Source organism: Malus sylvestris, chromosome 15 (genome assembly GCF_916048215.2).
Source record: "Malus sylvestris chromosome 15, drMalSylv7.2, whole genome shotgun sequence".
Lineage (NCBI taxonomy): Eukaryota > Viridiplantae > Streptophyta > Magnoliopsida > Rosales > Rosaceae > Malus > Malus sylvestris.
Window position 1 is genome coordinate 8607593 of NC_062274.1, and position 12203 is coordinate 8619795.

Sequence of the window (12203 nt, forward strand, 5' to 3'; positions counted from 1 at the left end):
AGTTATCATGTCCCGCTACACAATTAAAAGAGATTTTTTTTTTTTTTGGTATTTTGATATTTTGGCAACAACAAAAAGAAAAAAAATAAGAGAACCCAAACTAACAAATATTCGACAATGAAAAAAACTAACAAATCATAGAATTGTCTATACAATTATTCGGAAACCTACAGGCAATTTTTATTTTATTTTATGTCTCTACAGGTAAGTGTCTACAAAGCAAACTAATTGATTTAACAAACCAAGCTGACGTGACGTTCCCTTGGGATTGTTACATAAACCTTGAATTCATCACCCACTGCTCAAGTGGAGCCAAATAGGACTCGGCTTCTCTGATCTCCCATTTCTTATACACTTTTATTTCTTTCTATTTTGTATATTGATTTTTTTATACAAATAATAAGACAAAAAATAATAGTAATATAAAATGTTGACGTGATTTAACCGTGACCGCACAAATAGGAGGGGATGAGAGTGTATGAGAAGTGGGAGGGCAGAGAAGCCAAGTCCGCCAAATAGATGCTGGTGTGTAAAGTTGGAGTCCAAATTTTCGGACCCGACTTCTCTGCCCTCCCACTTTCCATACACTCTCATCCCCTCCTATTTTGTACGATCATGGTTAAGTCACGTCAACATTTTATATTGATTTTTTTATAAAAATAATAAGATAAAAAATAATAGTAATATAAAATATTAACGTAATTTAACCGTAACCGCACAAATAAGAGGGGATAAGAATGTATGAAAAGTGAGAAGGCAGAGAAGCTAGGTCACAAATTTTCTGCACCCAAAACCCCCCGGCCTCTCTGTGCCTTTTTTTTTTGACACCTGTCCTTTTACATTACATCACTTAATCACAACTTGACGGCGTTACTATTAATACTAAAAAAAAAAAAAAAAAGGAGAAGACAACCAACCGGTTCACGCTTTTGAGCTTATGCGTTCACATCTATGCACATCACACCAGCCCTCCCTTCCCGTGTTCCCCTCTCTCCTCCCATCTAATTCCAAAGACGGGATGAATTCCAGAAATCAAAAGCTTCAGAATTTCAAAATCCCCAATATAAACACAGAAATTAAAGTCAATAAACCGCGAAACAAACTCAAAATTCCAAATCAAATGAGAGAGATGAAGATAAGGGGATCAGGATTTGGTGAGTTCCAGTCGCGGAGGGGTTGGCTGTTCACGGTGCTGGAGTCGCATGTCGGAGTGCGGCAAAGGTGGTGGTAAGCGAAGGTGGGATAAGGTATGATTGAGAATACCCATATTATGTTCCAAGATTCACTTCAAAGGTTTGGATGTGCTCGCCGGCACTGATAGGAGAGGAGGTGAGGAAGTCCGCCGGCGAGGTAGGGTTGGGGTGGGTGGGGGTTAGGGCAATGCTAGGTTTTTTTATGTATTATTTAGTTTATATTTTTTAACGGTGTTAGTTGAAGATAAGTTAAAAGCCAGGTGTAATTAAATTAGAAAAGGCACAGAGATGCCACATAAATTTTTGGATGCGAAAGATTTGAACTTGTAAAGTTGGCTCTATACAAGATAAGAGGATGAGAAGAGGCATTGCACTTGGAAAAGTACGCCAATAATTCAAAAATTAAACATAAGTAGTTCACTCTTAATTAAAATTAGACATAAGTAGTTCACTCTTAATTACACGAGACTTCTGATAATAAACTATGTGGTTGACGTTCATAGAGCTGGATACTATCTATATATTAGGCTTAAGTGGTTAATTGAAGTTTGAAGATAATATTAATGCAGGTTGTACTTAATACTAGACACTTATAAAACTGAAACACATATACACAACCAAACTATTCAACTCAAAAATATTAAAAGGAAAGCTGCATCATTGAAGATGATTAAATAAACTGACAAGATCAAATAATATAAATTAACGGAGGATTAAAAAAATAATTTAATCAAACTATAATAGTCAACCAGTTTGCATAAATCACTAGCTCAAGTTGTGCATAAATTGATGAAATGTGATATTCATACAAGAAACCAATCCTTTCTTATCTCAAACATGAATGCTCCTTAACTTCGCCGTATGACAACAATCAATAGCAGAGTGACATCAACAAAGTTACGTCATCTAGTACGTGAAGATAGACGAACTTTCATAGGCCATAATTGTAGAACAGAGGCATGCATACTACATTTGGGTGTGGAGGTGCTCTGTAACATGAGCAAGAAATATCCGCATATTCTTAAACCATTTTTAAAGCATTTAAATTTGAATCAGTATCATTGAAGCAGAAAAGTGGATGCATCTATTTTTCCAAACATAAAAACGATAAAAAAAAATATAAATAAGAGAAAGATTTGTCTTCCAATAAGGTTGGTTGTAAAGAAAATTGAGGTTTCACCGTAAAACCAATAACAATATAGGGAGTAGCTCAACTTCTTTGAAGTCCACAGAGACCTTCCATTATTTGTTATTATCAAGATTTTAGATCCAATTTCCGGCTAGAAACATAACAATCAACTTAAACTTCCATAAAATGGTTAGATATGAATTGCAAATCGTAGAAATTGAAATGGATACAACCCCGATGAAAGATAATTAAAGAGAGATGCAGAAGAAAGTGAAGCTGCAGGCAGGAATTCACACCTGCTTATGTATAAGAAAATCAACGCATACAGATCGTCTTTTGCTCCTCCTGTTACCGATGAAGTGCAAATTTTCGCTTAATAATAGCACAATGATGGGATACGCAATTCTCCTATATATACTAATTGTAATCACAAGTTGCTATATAATTTACTTTGAAAAAAAAAACAAGTTGTTTTAATTTATACCAAAACCAAAAGAAAAAGAATTCCCATATGTTTGATTTGGTCGAGTTAATAATATTGTTTATGTCTTCATTTGTAAATGAGAAGTTTTAGATTCGATTCTCATTAAAGGTGAATTTGAGTCATATTATTATGGTTAGTGCATTGTGAGGCTTAGCCCACTCCTTCACCCCCTTGGACCGACCCCCAATTTGCTCCAACCCTTAGGCCAAATATGAGTTTTAACCAAAAAATCATTTTTGGGGCAAATTTAGGTAAAAAATTCCCTTGAGTTAGTGGACTGACTTACCATGTATGTGTATTTTTTTTCAGTTTTATATTTATAAATCCATAAATTCAACTGTTAAAATCTAATATGATCAAATACAAGGGTGAAAAAAAAATATAACGGTCCAAATTTATATCCTACGGCTAAATAATTGAAAAAAAGTTCTTTCATATGTTTCATATTCTTTTATAGCGTTCCATGAGTTTCATGGTGTAGGTTTACTAATTTTTCAATATTTATCGAAATCTAAATATTTTTGAGTTAAAATTTTTACAAAATTAAATTAGGATAGTCTACAAATTTTTTTTTTTTAACTTTAAGAAAAAAAAAATATCCTAAATTCATTATTTAATAATTTTCGGGCTAAAAATTTAATCCGAAATTATTGGAGCATAAAATTGTTTCTAAGTTAAAAATTTTAGGTTTTAACCCAAGGGTTGAAGATGGTCTTAATCAAAACAAACTTAAAAGATTTACAAATTAGATCTTGACTTTTTATAAAAAGGGTTGCGGAAGTTAAACTAACCGAAATGATCTAATTCTAATTGTCAAACTCAACTTAATCTGCAGCTTAGTTTTAGTTGAGCAAATATTGACGAATGATGATGAATTGAAACTTAAAATAAATGGTGAAAGCAAACAAAGAAGGTACGATCAACAAAATAAGAAGATAATCCAAGTATTGTCTTCCACCAGTTGTTCTCATTTTTTAATTAAAAAATTTTAATAAAAAAAAGAACATAAGAAGATAAAATAACATAAATTAACAGGAATGTAGAAGAATAATTTAATCAAATTATAATAGCCAACCAGTTCGCATAAATCACTGGCACAAGAAACCTATCCGTTCTTATCTCAAACATGAATCCTTCTTTTCTTTTTTTCTTTTTTTAGTAAAACATGAATCCTTCTTAACCTTTGGCTAATGACAACAATCAATAACATAATGACTTCAGTAAGGTTACGTTATCTGGCAACAATGCTCCCTTCACATGGAGATATTAAAAGACGTTTCGTGTGCTTATAGAGAGTTGGCTACTCCTCTAGTTCGCCAATTAATTTTTTGTTAGGGTAAAACCTTAATTATTTTTTCATTACGGGTTGATCAATTAAATTCTTCTTGCTAACTACCCTTATTTTTCTTCGACTAAAATAGGCTTTTTAATCAAAATGGTCTCTAAGATTTGTATAACGCATCGCTTTGGTCTCTGAGATTGTCCACCATCCATTATTTTGGTCATTCCGTTAAAAACTCCATTAAGTATCTCGGAGCTCTTAGCCGGAAGTTTGGACAATTTTCAAAGCTTCGTAACTCAATCGTTTCTTAACCAAATTCGACCCATAATATATCAAAATGAAGATAGGAAAGTGTAGAACAAGATTATACCATTTGGAAGCCCAATGGTTGCTGGAGATGGCCAGAAAATAGTCTGAAATGTGACTGATCCGCGAAAAAACTGGAAAACTCGCCGAAAACTAGGTAAACTTTAAACATTCATAACTTCTTTAATACTCAACGAAATCGAGTGATTCAAAAATGAAAATCATACTTCTCAATGAGGCAAGGAGAATGGTACTTTATTGATGGATAATTTTATGTGGTTTAGCCGGAAAATGGCTCAAAAGTGGCTAACTCGAGACCAAGATAGCCACTTTCGAGCCGTTTTCCTGCCAAACCATGGCAATTTAGTCATCTTGTTGTCGATTGAGAGGTCGAGGGAGGGAGACGAAGGAGAGGTGGTACATGTTCGCCGTTGATGGCAACCACCAGGAGGCTGGTCGGCGAGGCGGGGTGAGAGAGTAGAACCAAGAGGAGCTGAAAGAGATGGGGTGAGAGAACAGAACAAAATATTTTTTTTTTTTTTGAGGGAAAACGAAATAGGTTATCAAGTTTTACAATTTGGGAGTTTTGACATTATTATTTCAATATTTTTAATTTTTACATTTAATATTATAAGTGATGAATTGACTATTATGTGGCCTACTCTTTATATAAGTGATGAATGTAAAATTTTCATCACATATTAACATTTCGTTCGGCGGTAAAATTTCCCGCCCAATAGTTTGTGACGAATTCAAAATGTTTATGTGACGCAAAATATTTTGGTGTTTGTGAAAATCTTTATGTGACGATTTCTAAAAAAGCCTCACTCATTTTACCGAAATGTGATGAATTTTTTGGCGCCACAAAAAATACTGTCACCTAATCCATGTTTTCTTGTAGTGTAACACGTTCTGAAGTGAAATTTATTCTTTGAGAATAAGTGCGTGATAATTTTTTTGAAGTGTCAATAACAGTACTTTCATTAAAAAAATGAAGCGAATTTACACCTGCTTTCATACAGGAAAACAAGCAAGTTTGTATAGTTAATTTGCCTCTTGTAAGTGACTAAGAAATCTCAAAACATATTACAATAAATTTTCTTTTAACAATACACAATGATAGGCTAGCTACATATAAGCAAAAATAATTGCTGCTAGATGAGCTTACTAGCCTCTAGGGATGAGAGCAATGAGAGCAAATCCAGTCAACAGGATTTTCCCTAGACAATGTTTGTGGTGGAATGAACGAGCAACCTTAATTTGGCTTGCAAAGAAAACTATATAAGCAATGGTACTTTAGGCATTTCATATCATCCGCCTCTATTAGTCATATCTTTTATATTTTTCTTTCCATTTCAGCAAGAAAATAATAAAAGAGTGGTGCTATCCCACACTTTTTTTTTTTACATTCCACACACTATTCTTAATTTTCAACAGTCAAACAAAATAAATTAAAGAAGATTAAATAATATAAATTAATATGAATTGTGTAGAAGGTAAAAATTGATGTATAGATAGTACCACACATAATGAAATTATTCTATTATAGCTAATTTTTCCAATAGTTTAATGTAGTACTGTTAGATTAATCTAATCAGACTATAAAAGTCAACCAGGTGTCAAATATTCTAAAGTAGTTCTTTTTTTCTTGAACAAAAAATATTATCTATACTAAAGGGGAGAGAGTATGTTTAGTCTCATAATAATAATATAATTCAAATTCTTTTTTAGCGAGAATCGAATATAAGACATTTCATTTACAAATAAAAAAGAATTTAAAAAGGTGATGTTAGATTAATTATTTTAATTAGACTATAAAAGTCAACCAGTTCTCAAGTTGTGCACAAATTGACGGAATGGGAATAGGAGGATATTCATACAAGTAACCATTCCGCGAAGTTTTTGAATGGCTGGAAAATTACACGTGTTGGAATATGATTACTTGTATGAATCCTTCTTAGCCGTTGGCTGCCGACAATAATCATTAGCAAAGTGACATCAACAAGGTTACGTCATCTAGCAAGTCAAGATAGACGAACCTTCATTTGGTGGACATATGGACATATATAATATTTGGGGGACATGAGGCCAATAATTGTAGGCAGATGCATACTGCACCGGTAGCAAGTTGTTCCATATTTAATATGTTTTTAAGGTTTAGGTACGAAGGTCGAAATGTTTTAGGAGTAAGAAAGAATGCTTCAACATGCATAGATTTTTTTTTTTTTTAAAGATAATGCTAGGGATCAAATTTTTAAATAAAATTTGTAAATCAAATGATGCGTCATCAATAACCAGATACTAATCACAAGATTATACTAGTTTAAATTCAAATGTTGAAAATATTTGACAACTTAATAAAGTAAAACTAACTTAAAATTCATGAACCATTAGAAAACGCATTTCCTTGTTTTGCTTGTGATTTCCACAATACCTCTTCTGCCACATCTTTGGTGAAGCGAAAGTTATTGCAGATGCTTTGGGTCTTCTTGACTTTGGTTCCTGCAATCAGCTATCATTCCATTGTTCTCTTCTATCTGAGGCGAGATCTTATTGACTTATAAAAAAATAATTCTAAAATATTAATGGAACTATCAATTTATTCCTTAGTTTTCTTACCCAACAAGAGTTGCATCCCTTCGAGCTATCCATGTTCTGCTACTATTTTCTCTTCGAGTTACGGGCGTTACGATGAAAGTAGGAGATCAGGGAGCTTGGTTGGCACACTTCCAAGTTAGACCTGTTTTAGTGGGTATGGTCATAGAAGCCCAGGAACTTGATCAGGAATGTGCTGACATAAAGATTTCGGTGGAAAAAGGGAAAAGGGGAGATTTTAATATCCGAAAGGATGGAGCATTAATGTGGGGAAACAGACTGTACGTGCCTCAGGATAACGAAGCAGTGAAAAAGGAAATCTTGGATGAAGCGCACCTTTCAGCATATGCCATGCATCCGGGAAGCACTAAACTATATTGCATTATCCGTCCATTCTATTACTGGTTAGGAATGAAGCGGGATGTGGCGGATTATGTGAGTAGATGCATCATTTGTCAACAGGTGAAGGCTGAGAGACAAAGACCTAGAGGACTAATGCACAATCTTCCGATACCAGCGTGGAAATGGGAAGAAATCACCATGGATTTTGTGTATGGTTTGCTGAGGACACAGTCGAGATTGGACGGCATTTGGGTAATTGTGGATCAACTCACTAAGACCGCTCACTTCTTGCCTGTTCGACAGACCTATTCACTGGAGAAGTTGTCGAAGTTGTTCATTGATAATATTGTCAAACTTCATGGTGTACCCGTCTCCATCATTTCAGACAGAGATCCCAGGTTTACTTCCAGGTTTTAGAAAGCTTTTAATACTGCCATGGGTACTCAATTGCTGTTCAGCACTGCCTACCATCCACAGACCGATGGTCAGTTTGAGCGAACAATTCAGACGTTGGATGACATGTTGAGAGTGTCTGTTCTCCAGTGGAAGGGTAGTTGGGATAGTTATCTGTCGTTGGTTGAATTTGCATACAATAACAGCTATCATTCGAGTATCGGTATGGCATCTTATGAGGCTCTGTATGGGAAAGTGTGTCGAGCACCGTTATGTTGAACAAAGGTCGGCGAACGAGTGTTACTGGGACCAGAGATTGTGGACACTACTAATGCAAACACCCAACTGATTAAGAGAAACCTAAAGGCAGCACAAGACCGATAGAAAAGTATCGCGGACAAACATTCCAAGGACCGTGAGTATAAGGTTGGTGACTTTGTATTTTTTAAGTTGTCCCCCTAGAAGGGTGTTGTTCGTTTTGGTAAACGAGGAAAGTTGAGTCCTCGATACGTCGGTCCCTATTAGATTACTGAGAGAATTGGTGCAGTTGCCTACAGATTAGAGCTATCATTGGAGTTGTCTTTGATTCATAACGTTTTCCATGTTTCTGTGCTTCGAAAATATGTATTAGATCCCTCTCATATCATTCAGTTAAAGTCGTTGGAAATAAATCAGAATGCTAGCTATGTCGAAAATGTCACAACCCGGCCCGGGGCCCACCACATCCCGGGCCTGCTCCACCACCGTAACATGATATTGTCCGCTTTGGACCCTGATCACGCCCTCACGGTTTTCTTTTTGGGAACTCACGAGCAACTTCCCAGTGGGTCACCCATCATGGGATTGCTCTCATGCGAACTTGCTTAACTTCGAAGTTCCGATGGAACCCGAAGCCAGTGAGCTCTCAAAATGCCTCGTGCTAGGTAGGGATGAGAATATACATTTAAGGATAACTCCCATGTACGATGTGGGATGTTACAATCCACCCCCATTTGGGGGCCCGACGTCCTCGTCGGCACATTTCCGGCCAAGGATTGGCTCTGATACCATTTGTCACATCCTGACCCGGGGCGAATCACTTCCCAGGCCCGCTCCACCACCGTAGCACAATATTGTCCCCTTTGGGCCCTGACTACGTCCTGACGGTTTTATTTCTAGAAACTCACGAGCAACTTCCCAGTGGGTCACCCATCATGGGATTGCTCTCGCGCGAACTCGCTTAACTTCGAAGTTCTGATGGAACTCGAAGCTAGTGAGCTCCCAAAATGCCTTGTGCTAGGTAGGGATGAGAATATACATTTAAGGATCACTCCCCTGGGTGATGTGGGATGTCACAGAAGAACCAGTGGTTATCCTTGATCGACAGGATAAAGTGTTGAGAAACAAAGTTATTTCGTTGGTGAAGGTGTTGTGGAGGAACCACGTTGTTGAGGAAGCGACATGGGAAACGGAAGATCTGATGAGGAGTCAGTATCCGTTTTTATTTGGTTAAGGTTGTAAATTTCGGGGACGAAATTTTTATAAAGGGGCAGATTGTTACACCCACCCCTACTTATAAAAAAATAATTATGTAATTATCCCCAAAATATTAATGGAACTATCAATTTAGTCCTTAGTTTTCTTACCCAACAAGATCTGAAAATTTGATTCTTTTCATTCTCAAGCTGCCACGTGGCAGCACCCCAACAATCTTCATTTTTTTCTCTTTCTGTCCCCTACCCCTTCGAACCTTCTTTCTTTCTCTCTCTTTCTTTGCTCTCACTCCCTTCTCTTTCTTGAAACTCTCATCTCTCTCCCTCTTTTGCACCGTGAGCGCACACACACACATACCCAGCTGCACCACCTGCGAGGAAGACACCACCATCATCATCATCAAACCTCGTCTTTCTCCCTCTCTTCCGTCGCTGCGAGGAACGGCAAAACCAAGAAAATAATATTCGGCGAGTTCTTTCAGGTTAGGTAAGTATCGGGTCTTTTTCTATCCATTATAGATCGATACTTGGATGTGGTTTATTGATTTTATCTCATTATTTCCAAGGTTTTAGACCGATTTTGGCTCGGGGGAAAACACACCTAGCTCCGGCGAGGCATTGGGTGTTGAGGAACTTTCCGAACAACTCTGACCGTTTCACGGCAAACGGAAGGTATAAAAACACTCATCTCGTCTTGTGCTTCATTTTGATACCTAAATCGGGGTCTAGGGTGTACATTTGTAGTCAGCCGGAACTGTAAAAGATCCGGCGTTTTTCTCCGATCGCACCAAGCCTTTCAGGCCGTTTCCAAAACTCTCGAGTCTTAGGCCCGTGGTGAACCCAGCCCAAAACCCTTTTCCTTTTTATTTTTAATTTATTTTTCTTAAACTCAAAAGCCCTTGGGCCATTTTATTTAGGGCCTTAGGCCCGTGCATTCTAGAACCTAAAAACCCTTATCTGGGCCAGGCATTAAGCCTAGGCTCGTGTTTTTAGAACCCAGAGATTTAAGGCCTTAGGGCCAATTAAAACTTGGGCTTTCAACCCCTTTCCCCAAACCCAATTTCCTAAACCCATTAACCCTAAATCTAAACCCAAACCCTTAGGGCCCAATCGGCCCAACCCTAAAGCCCTAAACCCGGTCCAACCCTAAGCCCAGACCCGTTTGACCCAGTCTGATCGTTGACTGTTGACCGTTGACTTTGACTTTTGGGTTGACTTTTCTGTTTTCGTCCAGGACCTCTCTTAGGCTAAATTCGATGTCCTGGACCCGTTTTTTAAGTCCGTTTTCACAAATTGAATCGTTTGAGTAGAGTTTGACTAAATGTACCCCTTTATGTGAATAGGTGAAATTGTTAGCGGTGATTTCGTTATTCCGTTTTGGTACGACTTTGCACCAACGGTGTACAGTCAATGGACCCCTTCTAAAAATGCATGTTTTGATAGTAGAAATGCATACATGAAAAGCATGATTTAATGATTATGTTCTATGAAACGTTTTGTGAGATAACATGCTTACTGAGGCTATTTTGAATTATTATTATTTTTCCTATAACTCGTGTTCTTATAGAATATATGATGGATGACGATATGATATTTAGAACACGTTTCGAACACCTCTTTATAGTATAGATGATGGATGACTTTATACTATGAAGTTGCTTTTCAATATATATATGTTCAATGGTTTTGTACTTACTAGTGGTCCTTTCCGCTACGGGACGTAGGGATAGATTCCGGTTTGTCCCAGGCGACGGTTTGGTGTTGGCATAGGGCCTGGAGTGTGTTTCCTCTGGCTATATAGCACAAGGACGAGGAGCCGGCATGAGGCATGAGGTAATTTTCCTCTTACTGTCTGCTCAGAGACGGGGAGCCGGTATGGGGTCTGGGGGTTATCGGACAATTCACTAGTGATTATTATATATACAAGTTATGATTTGAGACATTACACAGCATGCTAGATTTCGGAAAACCTATGTTTATTGTTATATATGTTGATAGTTGTTTTATTTTATATATATATATATATATATATATGATCGCTCATATATTTCATGCATTTATACCATCTATATCTAAAGTTTTTGTGTTAAAATTGTGGCATTTTACCTTACCTTGTGTTAGTGTGCAGTTAAATTTGTTTTATGATCAATTTCAAGCAAAATGGAGAAAAGGAAATAATAAAAAAAAAAACAAAAGAAATGGAAGTGGAGCTTGTCTCCACGGGTGGTGTCTTTAAAAATCATTTGCCTTATTGTTTAAGGCAACTGACAGCAAGAAAGAATAAAAGCAAGATGGGACATGGCAAGTGGAGATTGAACTTGTCTTCCATTAAGCTTTTGTGGTGGGGAAAAAGAAAAGCATATAGCTGATTAGTGGGTTGAAGGGACACGGATAGAGAGGAGAAAAGGAGAGACTGACAGAGAGGAGAGAGCACGGCAACAAGGAAAAACAGAAGAGGAAATAGGGAGGCACACAGACAGAGCAACACAGCAGAGAAGAAGAAGGGAGCACGGCAGAGAGGAAGTCAGGAGCAGAGGAGAGCAAAGGAATGGAGAGCTAGTCTTGTAAAAAAGGGTTGTCTCTTTCTTTGATTCTTCATGGATAATTTCTTATGTATTCAAATAATTATGTGTAACTAATTTATTTTGCTAGAGTGAGGCCATGAGCCGCAACATGAATACGTAGATTTATTTTTCAATTGCTTAAGTGTTGTTATGCTTGCTTTGATATTTTCAATCACTGAATTAAATTATCTATGTACCTTGATGCTTGATCACCATTAGGATGCTTAGAAAAGTTATCGGATGCAATTTTGAACGAATGTCACGTTAAAATTGGTTGTGCTTCTTGTGATTGAGGATTGTACTCTCCTAAGGTAAATATCATGCTCTTAGGGATTACATGGTTTAACAAAAGGATTTTCACCAAGATTAATGAATCACTCATGTTTATATTTAATCCAAATGTCATGGATAAGTTGCATGTAGTGGTATGCGTTTTAGCTTGA

The 12203-nt window shown here is 36.9% G+C and overlaps 1 protein-coding gene across 9 annotated transcripts in view; it reads right to left on the minus strand.

The window, feature by feature from the left end:
• LOC126603271 (UPF0481 protein At3g47200-like) overlaps nucleotides 1–12203 on the minus strand; it is a 92535-nt gene that overhangs the window by 24151 nt on the left and 56181 nt on the right. The window lies entirely within an intron of this gene.